We start from the raw sequence: 16,551 nt of genomic DNA on the forward strand, positions 1-16,551 counted from the left end.
TGGAAAGTATTAAGACATGTATTCCAACCGCTGAATAAGGCATCAAGGCAAAAACAAGTGTAACCATGAGCACCATCTTGACTATCAAAAGTTGTAAAAGATATCATTATAACATCTAGATGTTTTGTAATTTAGGTCATGTAATTATGTGACAGTTTTAATCAGCAAATGATATCAAGACCAATAATCATCGGGCATTATAGACAGGTTTTACTTTACGAGGTAAATCATCAGAGATTATAGACAGGTTTTAATGTACGAGGTAAATCATCGGAGATTATAGACAGGTTTTAATGTACGAGGTAAATCATCGGAGATTATACACAGGTTTTACTGTACGAGGTAAATCATCAGAGATTATAGACAGGTTTTACTGTACGAGGTAAATCATTAGAGATTATAGACAGGTTTTAATGTACGAGGTAAATCATCGGAGATTATAGACAGGTTTTAATGTACGAGGTAAATCATCAGAGATTATAGACAGGTTTTAATGTACGAGGTAAATCATCGGAGATTATAGACAGGTTTTAATGTAAAAGGTAAATCATCGGAGATTATGGACAGGTTTTAATGTACGAGGTAAATCATCGGAGAAAGAAGGTTTTAATGTACAAGGTAAATCATCGGAGATTATAGACAGGTTTTAATGTACGAGGTAAATCATCAGAGATTATAGACAGGTTTTAATGTACGAGGTAAATCATCGGAGATTATAGACAGGTTTTAATGTACGAGGTAAATCATCGGAGATTATAGACAGGTTTTTATGTACGAGGTAAATCATCGGAGATTATAGACAGGTTTTAATGTACAAGGTAAATCATCGGAGATTATAGACAGGTTTTAATGTACGAGGTAAATCATCGGAGAAATAAGGTTTTAATGTACGAGGTAAATGAAGAAAATTGCCATTGTTTTGTTTTGTTATAAATGTCATTGTTTTGTTTTGTTATAAATGTCATTGTTGTGTTTTGTTATAAATGTCATCGTTGTGTTTTGTTATAAATGTCATTTTTGTGTTTTGTTATAAATGCCATTTTTGTGTTTTGTTATAAATGTCATTGTTGTGTTTTGTTATAATTGTCATTGTTGTGTTTTGTTATAAATGTCATCGTTGTGTTTTGTTATAATTGTCATTGTTGTGTTTTGTTATAAATGTCATCGTTGTGTTTTGTTATAAATGTCATCGTTGTGTTTTGGTATAAATGTCATTTTTGTGTTTTGTTACATCATTGTTGTGGGTTTTTTTTTTATAAAATTGAACTTGAAACAATTAATTAGACTAAAATGTTGAGCTATTGACAGTGAACTAAGTTTTTCAATTGAATAAAAGAAGTTTGAATACACAGTTGTAATATTTTACAAATGAACACAGACAACTAAAATAATAGGATTACATGTATTTCATTTAAAAAAATGAGCATTCAGGATGAAGTTCTGCAATAAGGTAGAAAAGATTATGTCTCTATGGCAGACTGCTAAAATTAATTCTGTTTACCTGGTATACAACATTCATTAGTAAAAATCATAAAACCTCATTTGCCCCTTCATAAAAAATTCACTTTTCTTGACATTTTGTGAACTTATGACACCTTATGGTGGAGAATAGTGTTGGCACGAGTTATTTAGTGTATGGTAATGATACTGACAAATATATTATAAAATTCTATATGAAAAATAATCCTTTTATTTAAATATGATAGTATTATTATCTTCCTTTTGTCATTTGATTGATTTACAAATCCTGTAATTTTACACTGAATTGACCGGTAACTGGATCACATATAATACAACGTCAGAGTTAATATTTATGACACACTTTTGAAAAAAAAAAGTTAGCTTTTACTGTTAAATGTTTATTTATCAAGTCTAGAAGTCTTTCTAAATGACATGAGTACTTAGATGAACTCCAATTTGCTCATTATAAGCTAAATGAGGCAAAGACAGAAATAATAGACTTCTCCCATAAGTGTCAGCACAGTAACGGTCTCCAGGTAAAGGTTGGTACTGAGGTGTCAGCACAGTAACGGTCTCCAGGTAAAGGTTGGTACTGAGGTGGTCCTCACAAACATCAGGTGTATCCGGCAGTTCATTACCAAAGATGTATGCAAGACATTGGTACATTCGCTTGCTATTTCTCAACTACCAGATTATGATAATGCTTTGCTTTTTGGTGTATCTGATGTATCTGATTAGCCGCCTGGAGAAGGTCCACAACACTGCCACACACCTGGACACACACCTGGACACACACCTGGATTCCTGCACTCGAAAGAAGGAGCACATCACCCATTCAGGTCACAGTACAAGATTTGGATGTACACATAGAAGACAATAATTGTAACAGCTATTTACAGGACATTGTCACTCTCTACCATCCTTCATGATCGCTACGATCGGAGACGGAATCATAAATGATCACTACGATCGGAGACCGAATCATAAATGATCACTACGATCGGAGACAGAATCGTAAATGATCACTACGATCGGAGACAGAATCGTAAATGATCACTACGATCGGAGACAGAATCGTAAATGGTCACTACGATCGGAGACAGAATCGTAAATGATCACTACGATCGGAGACAGAATCATAAATGGTCACTAAATCGGAGACGGAATCATAAATGGTCACTACGATCAGAGACGGAATCGTAAATGATCACTACGATCGGAGACGGAATCATAAATGGTCACTACGATCAGAGACAGAATCATAAATGGTCACTACGATCGGAGACGGAATCATAAATGGTCACTACGATCGGAGACAGAATCATAAATGGTCACTACGATTGGAGACAGAATCATAAATGGTCACTACAATTGGAGACAGAATCATAAATGGTCACTACGATCGGAGACGGAATCATAAATGGTCACTACGATCGGAGACGGAATCATAAATGGTCACTACGATTGGAGACGGAATCATAAATGGTCACTACGATTGGAGACAGAATCGTAAATGGTCACTACAATTGGAGACAGAATCATAAATGGTCACTACGATCGGAGACAGAATCATAAATGGTCACTACGATCGGAGACGGAATCATAAATGATCACTACGATCGGAGACGGTGTTTTGGAAAGTAGCGGCCACTTTGTGGAACAGCATGCCATCTGTTACGAGAAAGTTGAAAACCCTGGCCATTAAAAAAGGAGGTTAAAACTCACTTGTTTATGTGGGCTTTTTAGAGTCTCGTCCAGAGGTCATGTACACAAGGTCATCTAACTGCTGGAGTGTTGTTATATTGTGTACATTGTGTAACACTTGAAATAAAATGTATTATTACATTATGTAATGGGAAGCGCATTAGGGTAATTTTAGAGTAAGTTAGATAGTGTGCTATATAAATGTTGTATATTACTTTTATATTAGTATTCAAATTCATATCAAAATTTATATGTGCTATATAAATGTTGTATATTACTTTTATATTAGTATTCAAATTCATATTAAAATTTATATCAACACACCTCTATCCTATAAAAGTTTCTATAGTTTTTCTAGCTTTTTACTAGCTTTGGTTTTTATCCCTAAAGAAGTGTATTTAAGATATTTAACACACAGTTTTGGAACCATCTTTCCCAATATATTTGAACAAGTTGTCAAACATGATGATGGAATAAAGCAGGCATTACATACAACTTGAAGGAACTTTAATCCTAATTTGGGTATAATTGGAGTCCAGCACAGGTTCTGTAACACCTCTCATCAGCATTTGTTATAGGAATACAGAAAACAAATCTTTCCAAATCAGGTTTCGTCCAATTCTGAATATAAAATTTATAGTTATTGGACCCACATCCAATCTTTGTTATTCTTTGTCCCCAGCTTAATCCTACTCCATTAATCACCAATGGAAATCTTTTGTTTCCTTCACTAACTCCAGAGTCCATCACAGGCATAACCCCTTAAATGGACAAGCCATTTCAAACAAAAAGCTGCTGAATCAAAGCAAACAACTATAGCTTTTAACCTGGTCAGAAAGGCCTGATCACATAGAGCTCACCAATTGACTGGCATCATGTTTTAGTTTGATAATTTTGTATTAAGCTGCTCAAGGATTTTTGTAGTTTTCCTAAAGAATATGGTCTTGAATTTGTCCAGTCTCCAAAACATGTATAATCGGGAGACTCAGTAAAAACAGATCAATTTTGTGACGTTTTTAATCAGAATACACAGCCCTGCCCCTCCATCATCACACCCTGTACCAGTCACCCTCCATCATCACACCCTGTACCAGTCACCCTCCATCATCACACCCTGTACCAGTCACCCTCCATCATCACACCCTGTACCAGTCACCCTCCATCATCACACCCTGTACCAGTCACCCTCCATCATCCTGTACCAGTCACCCTCCATCATCACACCCTGTACCAGTCACCCTCCATCATCACACCCTGTACCTGTCACCCTCCATCATCACACCCTGTACCAGTCACCCTCCATCATCACACCCTGTACCAGTCACCCTCCATCATCACACCCTGTACCAGTCACCCTCCATCACCCTGTACCAGTCACCCTCCATCATCACACCCTGTACCAGTCACCCTCCATCACCCTGTACCAGTCACCCTCCATCACCCTGTACCAGTAACCCTCCATTCATCACATCCTGGTACCAGTCACCCTCCATCATCACACCCTGTACCAGTCACCCTCCATCATCACACCCTGTACCAGTCACCCTCCATCACCCTGTACCAGTCAACCTCCATCATCACACCCCGTACCAGTCACCCTCCATCATCACACCCTGTACCAGTCACCCTCTCATCACACCCTGTACCAGTCACCCTCCATCATCACACCCCGTACCAGTCACCCTCCATCATCACACCCTGTACCAGTCACCCTCCATCACCCTGTACCTGTCACCCTCCATCACACCGTACCAGTCACCCTCCTCCATCATCACACCTGTACCAGTCACCCCATCCATCATCACATCCTGTACCAGTCACCCTCCATCATCACACCCTGTACCAGTCACCCCTCATCATCACACCTGTACCAGTCAACCCTCCAGTCATCACACCCTGTACCAGTCACCCTCCATCATCACACCCTGTACCAGTCACCCTCCATCATCACACCCTGTACCAGTCACCCCCCATCATCACACCCTGTACCAGTCACCCTCCATCATCACACCCTGTACCAGTCACCCTCCATCATCACACCTGTACCAGTCCCCTCCATCATCACACCTGTACCAGTCACCCCCCATCATCACACCCTGTACCAGTCACCCTCCATCACCCTGTACCAGTCACCCCCCATCATCACACCCTGTACCAGTCACCCTCCATCACCCTGTACCAGTCACCCTCTATCATCACACCTGTACCAGTCACCCTCCATCATCACACCCTGTACCAGTCACCCTCCATCATCACATCCTGTACCAGTCACACTCCATCATCACACCCTGTACCAGTCACCCTCCATCATCACACCCTGTACCAGTCACCCTCCATCATCACACCCTGTACCAGTCACCCCCCATCATCACACCCTGTACCAGTCACCCTCCCTCAGATCACTAGACATGGACATTAAATGATCTTGATAACAAATTCTATTTGATCAAAGAAAAACAAACCTACACAAAAACACCAAGCATGAAGTTGTTGACCTCTAAAAGTTTAAAACTCCATAGTGGAAATATCTCTTTTGGTCAAAAGTATCAAATGAACCTGTATTTGTAAATAATGCCTGACTGGACAATGACCTCACAATTCGGGGAAAAAAAATCCAGCATCATCTTTGTGTGATATTAGAGCATAAATAACACCTTTATCTGATCTGGTTAAAGCAGACTCCACATCGCTCACATTTCACATCATTTCATCTGATAAAGTTAAAATGAAAACCCCGACATTCTATTTCCTCTCTGGGGTGGTAGAGTTGTATCCATCATCGTGTCCGGACAGACTGAAAACCTCATCCTACTACCAACTGATCTTATCTCTACTAAGTATTATCAAAAACTTTCACGTTTTTGTCACCTGATAATTGAAATCATTGACTGATAAATTGTTTCATGCTGAGAAACATTTGGCGACAACATGGCCGACTATATGGCTACCTAAATGGCTGACTCTCCGCAGGTTAAAAGGTAACAAAAAAAAATGGGTTGACAACAGGGTGAAAGTGGTACATACAAAAAGTGTTTTCTAAATTGTGATATTCTAAACCTTCAACACATCAATGTAACAATTTGGACTCAATTTGAAGTAGAAAAATGGTAAAACCAAACTTTGAAACTCAAAAAAGAATAAATAAAAAACACAAACAACCAAATAATCCTAAGCCAATTCCCTTATCTAGAGTCAGCACATCAAATCAGGATATCCTTAAAACTGACATTGCTAATTTGTCATTAATTTTACCTTATGTTTTTATTTGTTTACATGTATCCTCTATAGTTTGAGTTTTTTTTATAAATGCCATATTCCATCTAATGGCCTGATTACAATATAGCTAGTTTTGATATAAGTATATTCAGTAGATCTAGCCTTATAATAAAGCTGTTATTACAATCAAACATTGTCATAAGAAACTTGTCCAAACTAGTTACAATAATAATCATTCGTTGTGATGTCTCACCTGGTCAGGCAAAAAAAAAAACGTGGGCAACAGCTTACCTGGAATCCCTGTCACCTGTCTGAGTGTCACCTCCCCAACAGGCTTACGCCCAATGGAAGTCTTTCAACCGGCTTTCTAGCTTTTAACAGATGACCCAAAACTGGTGCATTCTAATGTCACATGAAACAGTTATTATCCTCAATTTATGGTTTGGCCTGGTCTAAGGAACACACGATGTTAGTCAACTCCTTTTGAAGATTTTTAATATGAATAGGTATATAGGTAAACTTGTTATGTTTATACCTACCATGGGAAGGTTGTCAACATTAATAAAACCTCCCTCAGTAAATTAGGGCCATATATGATGTTATCATTATACGCTTCTGTCTGGTGGCCATGGACCATTTCTTACATTTCTGATACCTCATCACTTTCTAGCATTCAGCTGTATTGTATAATTCATTTTAAACACCATTTTTGTTATCTAGATGCCTTTCTTCCTGTCCCCCTCCCCCCACTTGGGAGTAAATTTGTGAATGCTATAAGTTATACAGCCCCCTGATATTATAGTGTAGACATACTTATTAAGACTATAAACTCAGTTTTATGTGTTTAGATATAAAATCGACAATTTAATCCACTGAATCTTAAAGAAAACTGAAAATGACACACTGTGACATCTCTGGGGAATATCTTAAGATATTTCTGTCATACAAATACATAGCAAACAAAAATTGTTAACATCTCAAAGAACTAAAATGAACTAAAAAAAAATCTTAAAAGTTGTGAAAAGAAATTTACATAAAATACATAAAGATTTTAAATTGCGTTTAATGTTTGTCTTCTAAAAATTTAAAAGTTGAAAGTGCCAATAATAAAAGTTTTATATTAATGGTTTTTGATTTAAATGTACAATTTTGAAAGCAGGAAAAGACAAAAAAGACATACATAAAATGTATGTTTATGTGGTAACATATTTTATAACAAAGATTGGATTTATTATTCTTATGCTGAATATAGTAACAGCTCGTGAATGTATATCGTAACACTAACCTGGCCTCTACTTAAATTAACTTTTTTTTTACTTTAATTTTTTTGTATGACAAAAACTAAATTTAAACAAGACAATTACCGAGATGCTGGGAAAACAAACCTCACACAAACCTCAACCGCTGGTGGCATTCTGTCAAAGTTCACGCCATGTGGAAATGGAGAATTACATTACCCAGCATCCTTTACCACAGAGTCTGAAACCCCACCCCTCGTTTTGATTATTAGTCGAGATTTTACTCTGATCGGGGATGGAGAACATTATATGAAAACAGCTGTGATTCCCTACTCCTTTGTCCACCATAAGCCAATATGGGCTACCTGCTTATAAATGGACACTTGCGGCCATCTTAGTCACTTATAATGGGCTCTCCTTAGCATCACATTGTTCGAGCTTTTGTTGTCCGAGGTCACTCTGAACAGGGAATACATGTGATGCTTTGTATAAAAGAAAGCAAAATCCCCGCATGAATTATTACAATAATCAGAAACATAAAAGGTTTCTATCTTCAACCAATGCCTGCACGCATTATTTTATCCTTGAAATTAATTCTGGTCTCGTATCCCTGTGACAAACTTCATCCATTTTTTGTTTGACCTTTTTTCCCTCTAAATCACAAATATTAATGGCGAGAAGACAGATTTAAACACAAGCATTTATCTTTTTCTCTTTTAACGTAGTCTGTAGGATGTAAATCACCACTGTTTATTCTATAATACAGCTTCCTTAAACATTAATTGACAATAAATATAACTTCAGACTTTGATGAGTGCTAATATTGTCCTTAAGTAATCATTTTTTTAATCACAATTTAAAACTATGTTACATTCTGAAGTCTTCCATGCATTTGAACTTCCTTCCAATATCAAGGGACTTTGACCTTTTGTAGGGTTGTATTAATGACCCCATGCAGCCTCTTTGTCATGGGAATGCCTGCCCTAGGGTATATCAAATAAGTATGCATATTTCATGGTGGTAAAGGAAATCTTTATAGCAACCCTGAACTAAAAATGCTACACCATACTTAATCAAGACAACTCATAGCCATAAATGTGGGTATAAATTCAAACTAGTTTTATTTATTTATTTATTTCTTAAAACACCAAAATATCAATGTTCCTATAATACAAATACTGAAATTATGATTTTGTTGTGTGGTTGGAGTTTGTTGTGTGTTGGTTGGAGTTTGTTGTGTGTTGGTTGGAGTTGGAATTTTCTCTGGAATACTGCAAAAATCTTTTTGGGATGCCAGTTTTTGTTTGCTTATGAAATTTCAATTTTCTTTGTCAATTTTCAATTGATATTCTAATGAATAAGTGCTACACAAGATGATGAGGATACAATAAATTTCATAAAAAAAATCACCAGTAACTAAAAACTTTATTCCTTGAAGGATTTTTTTCCTATTTTAGAAATTTTGTCTACTTTGTAAACTTATAACACAGAGTTAAAAGTGATTCTATCATTTGTAAGTGCCTCAGGACATCATATGTTAATTATGTGATAATTTGTCAGATAAAATGAGGACAACCACACATAAATAGGTTTATCAAGCCTAATTTGTCCTGTGATGATTCTCCATAACAATTGCGTTTCTGTTGTTCAATCTAGAAGTTAAAACATCATTTTTTATATCGTTAAATTGCATGATTTTGTTGATTGTGAAGATAAAACAACCCTATAATGAGTTTGTAAAATAAGAATTGACATAATCATTCCATTGATACAAATCAACCCTGGACAGGTCATTAACGTCACTGGTCAATTACACTGTGATATCACGTCAGGGACGGAAAACATCGCAAAGATAAATGTTACAGTGTCTTAACATCTAAAGCCACGTGCCATTTTACGTGCCATTTTACGGTGGCAATAGTTTATGTCAAATCATCTGTGTTCACAAGGAGCTACCATTCAGTAAATTTGTCATCCCTAAATCAGGATGTCAACTTGTATTAATATATTCCAGCATGGAAAGACAAGATGAAGTGAATCAGAAATTACCAGTAAGATCTATCAAGATTTCTCATCTCTTTAACGTGTAATTCTATATCCTAACCCACTATTCAATAGCTCATGATACTGTAAGACTTTCTTCCTCCATCTATCTTAGTGACAGAGACTATTGACACACTAACATGAACAAGGGGGGGACCTGACACTTCCATTGGGGAGGAAAAGCCAAGGCTACAGGGAGCACCCTCGACAAAGCCTTTCACTTGAGTCTCCATCTTGGTGACATCTGCTTGTTAAAAAAGTTCCGTTTTTCTGTCGATCATATTATCATAATTAACTTACACTTTTTAATTCTAAATATTACAGCATACAGCTAATGATCAAACTGGTACAGCGTAGATGCTGTGTTAACTTTCTTAAGAAGCCATCTCATGTACAAATTATGGACATAATACCAGAAAAAAATTAATCTGTGTCACAGCAGGAACTCTCGCAATACCGCAAATGTCAGCTCTATTAGATTTTCTAGCAAATCTACAGCTTCTATTGTGATTTCCTTCAGGCCAAAAAATGATAAATGCATTTGGGTGTTAGTTCAGTAATTGAGGTTCCAGTTCTAGTTATTGGGCGACATGTACTACTGAAGCCATTTTTCCAATTATCACTCCCCTACTTTTGTTTATTAGTGTTTTCATCATAAATTTTTTCCTACATATTTATTAACTTACAGTTCATTACATAGAGGCTATGTCTATCATAAATAATGTGGATTTAATCTGTATTTTAAATTAATAAACCCATTCATCATCACACTCAATTTCTTTGCGAGAAAAATTCATCTTACCCAAAGTTTAAATTAATCTGAATAAAACTCTAAAATCACCGCTACCTGTTACAAGTAAACTCTAATATCACCGCTACCCGTTACAAGTAAAATTCTTTTTTTTTTTCCCTTCTATTTTTTTCTAAAAGAATTTTTGATACATATTGCATAAAATTTAAATACATAACAAACAAATATGAATAAATCCATTAAAAGATTGCTTTCATGAAATCTGTATTGATAGGGGTTCTGAGGTCTGTAAAACAATATAAATATTTCTCTTTAAAGCAATATACTCCCAAAGAAATAAACGTAAACATTTACATTTTGACCTCTTTACAGATTTCAGACTTAATATATACCTAACAAATATCGCAATTCAAAAACTGGAGGAATATGTGTATTTATCAAAGTAAAGGGGAAATTTCCAAAAATAACAACTGGGTCCGACGAACCAAGTTTCTATCCAAATTAGTCCCACAATGCAACGGGGGGGGGGGGGGGGGGGGGGGGGGGGGTTATCAGTCAACAACAACAATGGCGGAATGCCGAAAGCATGTCCTTGGCAAAATGCAGACAGATTCTGCCAAAAAGTAACGTAAAAGTGACTGCATGGAATCGGCAAAAGCTCAGGATTTCCTAATGAGAAGAATTAATTCCTTGGAACTTAGCAAACTTATGTTCAAATGATAGCATTGATAGGCAAGTTCATGTATACTCGATATGTAAACAACAGCCAAGCGAGTGGTTTATGTGTAGTGTATGTTGTAGCCTCGCTCTTGGCTCCATGACAAATCTCGCGATAAAAATAAATGCGGTGAGTTATTTTTATGCACTGATGTTGCAAGGATTCCCCAGGTCAAGCGTCCAGTCCAACGGTCATTTTGATGTAAGGAGAGCGGGAATGAGCCTCTGGGATTGCCATTAATACAAGTGTATAACTAGAATTTTAGGTTATTTGGGAGTATGTGGCTTTAAGAACTTCTAGTATACTGATTTCATATCTAGATCATAAAGAATATTTTTCTATTGAACCAGCTGATTCATTCCATACTATTGTGGTGGGGAATGTCCAGTGGTAAAAATCGGTGACCCAGTGACCCTAAGTTAATGTACCATGTCTGATGGGATTAATCATGAAAATCTAATTTCAAAATGTACTTTTATCAGGATTTTTTTAGTGACCCGAGGATATACATCCGGGAAACCTGTCGCAGACACACAACTCATGACAGTTAATGTATCCTGGTTAACATGTACCAGAGCAGCAGCCGATTACGAAGAATTAGATATATCTTTCATTTCAAGAAATAATATTAAAAGAAAGCAAGAATTGTAAATTATGTTTCTGGATCAAAATTTTGAAATGGCATCAATTGCTATCATAATGAACAGTTCAGTGGTTAATTACAATATAAACAATCCAAGCAAAACCAGCATTGCTAAAGCGTACTTGGAATTCAGCAAGCACTAAATGAGCAATGCATGAAGTTTGAGTTGGATCAACCCAAGAGAACTGGAGTTATTACACAGAAACAATTTTTCTGTTTTTAGTAATAGTGACCTTGACTGTTGACCTTCAAACTTGAAAATTAATCCAAAGCAAGCAATTTTGGTAAGGAAGATCTGCATGAAGTTTGATTTTGATCAGTCCAAGAGAACTCGAGTTATCACACAGAAACCTCCAGTTAACACACACAAACCTCAGGTTATCACACACAAACCTCCAGTTATCACACACAAACCTCCAGTTATCACACACAAACCTCCAGTTATCACACACAAACCTCCAGTTATCACACACAAACCTCAAGTTATCACACAGAAACCTCAAGTTATCACACACAAACCTCCAGTTATCACACACAAACCTCCAGTTATCACACACAAACCTCCAGTTATCACACACAAACCTCCAGTTATCACACACAAACCTCCAGTTATCGCACACAAACCTCAGGTTATCACACACAAACCTCCAGTTATCACACACAAACCTCCAGTTATCACACACAAACCTCCAGTTATCACACACAAACCTCAGGTTATCACACACAAACCTCAAGTTATCACACAGAAACCTCAAGTTATCACACACAAACCTCCAGTTATCACACACAAACCTCCAGTTATCACACACAAACCTCCAGTTATCACACACAAACCTCCAGTTATCACACACAAACCTCCAGTTATCGCACACAAACCTCAGGTTATCACACACAAACCTCCAGTTATCACACACAAACCTCCAGTTATCACACACAAACCTCCAGTTATCACACACAAACCTCAGGTTATCACACACAAACCTCAAGTTATCACACAGAAACCTCAAGTTATCACACACAAACCTCCAGTTATCACACACAAACCTCCAGTTATCACACACAACCTCCAGTTATCACACACAAACCTCCAGTTATCACACACAAACCTCCAGTTATCACACACAAACCTCCAGTTATCACACACAAACCTCCAGTTATCACACACAAACCTCCAGTTATCACACACAAACCTCCAGTTATCACACACAAACCTCCAGTTATCACACACAAACCTCCAGTTATCACACACAAACCTCCAGTTATCACACACAAACCTCAGGTTATCACACACAAACCTTGGGTTATCACACACAAACCTTGGGTTATCACACACAAACCTCCAGTTATCACACACAAACCTCCAGTTATCACACACAAACCTCCAGTTATCACACACAAACCTCCAGTTATCACACAGAAACCTCCAGTTATCACACACAAACCTCCAGTTATCACACACAAACTTCCAGTTATCACACACAAACCTCCAGTTATCACACAGAAACCTCCAGTTATCACACACAAACCTCCAGGTATCACACACAAACCTCCAGTTATCACACAGAAACCTCAAGTTATCACACAGAAACCTCCAGTTATCACAGAGAAACTTCCAGTTATCACACACAAACCTCCAGTTATCACACACAAACCTCCAGTTATCGCACACAAACCTCCAGTTATCACACACAAACCTCCAGTTATCACACACAAACCTCCAGTTATCACACACAAACCTCCAGTTATCGCACACAAACCTCCAGTTATCACACAGAAACCTCGGGTTATCACACACAAACCTCCAGTTATCACACACAAACCTCCAGTTATCACACACAAACCTCCAGTTATCACACAAACCTTTGTGCGGACATCATCATTGACATCGGCATAGTGATACACGTACATGTCGCCTGCTTTTCACAGGCGACACAAAAAACTAATCTGACACCCTGTGGAATAACATACAAGAGAATTAAGCTAGGGAATAAGATACACTGATTTTATTAGGAAAGTCTTGTAAGCTAGGGAATAAGATACACTGATTTTATTAGGAAAGTCTTGTAACTAAGTACCAGCTGTATGTCAGGTTTGTCAGATTCAACAGGATTGTTTAAGATATGCACAAAATACCACCAGATTGATCATAACCCCTAAAATAAAAGTTTAATATTTCATTCTTGAGGAACTTTTTAATACCTATGATACTACTACCTATTCCAATACCACTTGACCGCCTATATCCAAATCTACAATCCTATCTCCCCTTCCCCACCCCTTCTCTCAACTCGTCCCCATCCTCACCATTTCTCTTCAAATCTCTGGTCCTTAATCTCCCCTCCCCCCATCCTCCTCCCGTCACCGATTTACATCAAGATGGTTACCCTAAGCATTCATTTTTATATTACTCTTTAGACTTAAACATGACCCTAAAGGCATCCAACTGTTTGTGACCCTAAGGTATTTCTGTCCCTTCATGTCAATATAATTGATTGAAGTCTTCATGTAGACAAATAGATTTACATATTGTACACATAATAACCGTGGTGGGCTGACTGAATACACAATGTCCTTTATGACGGTAAAGTGCAGCTAATTTGTAGAGCCCCAGACCATTCCTCATCTTTATAAACATTCATTGCTGAAAAAATGTCACATTTGGTAAATGACTTGAACCATGAATAGATACATACATAAACATGTGTACACTATTCAAATATACACCTTTTCTTTAATGTATGGTAATGTATGTAGACAGTATGTGGATAACAATCTTCTGAATGTACAGAGCTGACTAAGATCAAATAGAGGAAAGATCTTTATCGTAGAAATGATGCTTTCTTCATAACAAAAACTATAGATGAGAAACTCAAATTACGTATTGCTTTTTTTAATTTCATAAAAATTAAATGACATGCTCTGATGAGCAGGAGACAGTTTATATAAGTGTTAGTAGCATCATAACAAATGGATCATTTAAGTTAAAAAATAACACATCACCAAGTCTCATCAAAGTTAGAAAACAGACAGCCCCCATATGATAAAAACTGTCTGTAGATCGTTTACATACACTAACTTGTTATAATACTGATTTCATCAATAAACCTGTCATATTTTTGGCCATGACAGCAGTTTCTTTATGAAGAACAAAAAGAAAATTGACCCCAGCATATGTCCTTGATGACGGAGATATGAATCAGAGCGGGACATTAGGGTGAAGAGGTTACACAACTTCCCGTAGAGATCTGTCACCACCCAATAGATGGATTCGTAAGATGTAGAGATCTGTCACCACCCAATAGATGGATTCGTAAGATATCTCATCTCTCAATACTTGCAAAATTTGAGTCCATAACACTTAAGTTATTGTGAAGATTACAATCTCACAATGTTACAACCAGATGTCTGTCAAGGGGCCATTTTGATTTAATACACAATATATATCATACGTAACGATCAATAAGGCTGTACACGTTCAAGGCATCATGGGAATGATGTAAGTATAACATTGTTGTACTTTCATTACTTCGATAAGTATCAAAAAATGTTGGCGTCTTTTTTCTCATCAAAGAGGGGGGTAATTGATGTGATTATATCATGATTGGAACTCTCCTGTGTGTAATTGCTGGTGACAGAACTTTTCCCCTGTAGCCTGACAGGTGAGGAAGAACGATGATCAAAGCGTCCTACACTGTTTGTGTATTGGCACACAAATGTTAAACTTCACACATATTTACCTAAAATCTCAACAAAAAATCTGATAATCACAGACGATAAACCCTGCTGTTGGAAGTATCTTTATGAATTAGAAAGCATTAGAAATTCTTTGTCAGGGCATTCTTATGTTATATACAGTTGTAGACATTAGACCAGAACTCTTTCTAATTCGTCATCCTGATATAGCATATAGGTCAGATAATACAGGATACCAGAATACACAGGGTCAGATAATACAGGATACCAGAATACACAGGGTCAGATTATACAGGATACCAGAATACACAGGGTCAGATAATACAGAATACCAGGATACACAGGGTCAGATAATACAGGATACCAGGATACACAGGGTCAGATAATACAGGATACCAGGATACACAGGGTCAGATAATACAGGATACCAGGATACACAGGGTCAGATAATACAGGATACCAGAATACACAGGGTCAGATTATACAGGATACCAGAATACACAGGGTCAGATTATACAGGATGCCAGGATACACAGGGTCAGATAATACAGGATACCAGGATACACAGGGTCAGATAATATAGGATACCAGGATACACAGGGTCAGATAATACAGGATACCAGAATACACAGGGTCAGATAATACAGGATACCAGAATACACAGGGTCAGATAATACAGGATACCAGAATACACAGGGTCAGATAATACAGGATACACAGGGTCAGATAATACAGGATACCAGGATACACAGGGTCAGATAATACAGGATACCAGGATACACAGGGTCAGATAATACAGAATACCAGGATACACAGGGTCAGATAATACAGGATACCAGTATACACAGGGTCAGATAATACAGGATACCAGACTACACAGGGTCAGATTATACAGGATACCAGGATACACAGGGTCAGATAATACAGGATACCAGACTACACAGGGTCAGATTATACAGGATACCAGGATACACAGGGTCAGATAATACAGGATACCAGGTTACACAGGGTCAGATAATACAGAATACCAGGATACACAGGGTCAGATTATACAGGATACCAGGATACACAGGGTCAGATAATA

At 37.3% G+C, this 16,551-nt stretch overlaps 1 protein-coding gene across 3 annotated transcripts in view; it reads right to left on the bottom strand.

The window, feature by feature from the left end:
• Positions 1-16,551, bottom strand: part of LOC117324551 (kinesin-like protein KIF26B) — a 385,773-nt gene that overhangs the window by 200,968 nt on the left and 168,254 nt on the right. Inside the window, exon 1 of one of the 3 annotated variants that reach the window (XM_033880466.1) lies at positions 6,673-6,687. The exons of the other annotated variants lie outside the window; for them this stretch is intronic. The gene's annotated coding sequence lies outside the window, so the exon portion shown is untranslated. Of the gene's footprint in view, positions 1-6,672; positions 6,688-16,551 lie in introns of those variants that run through there. 3 annotated transcript variants of the gene reach the window in all.

This window comes from Pecten maximus, chromosome 3 (genome assembly GCF_902652985.1).
Source record: "Pecten maximus chromosome 3, xPecMax1.1, whole genome shotgun sequence".
In the NCBI taxonomy this organism is placed as follows: Eukaryota; Metazoa; Mollusca; class Bivalvia; order Pectinida; family Pectinidae; genus Pecten; species Pecten maximus.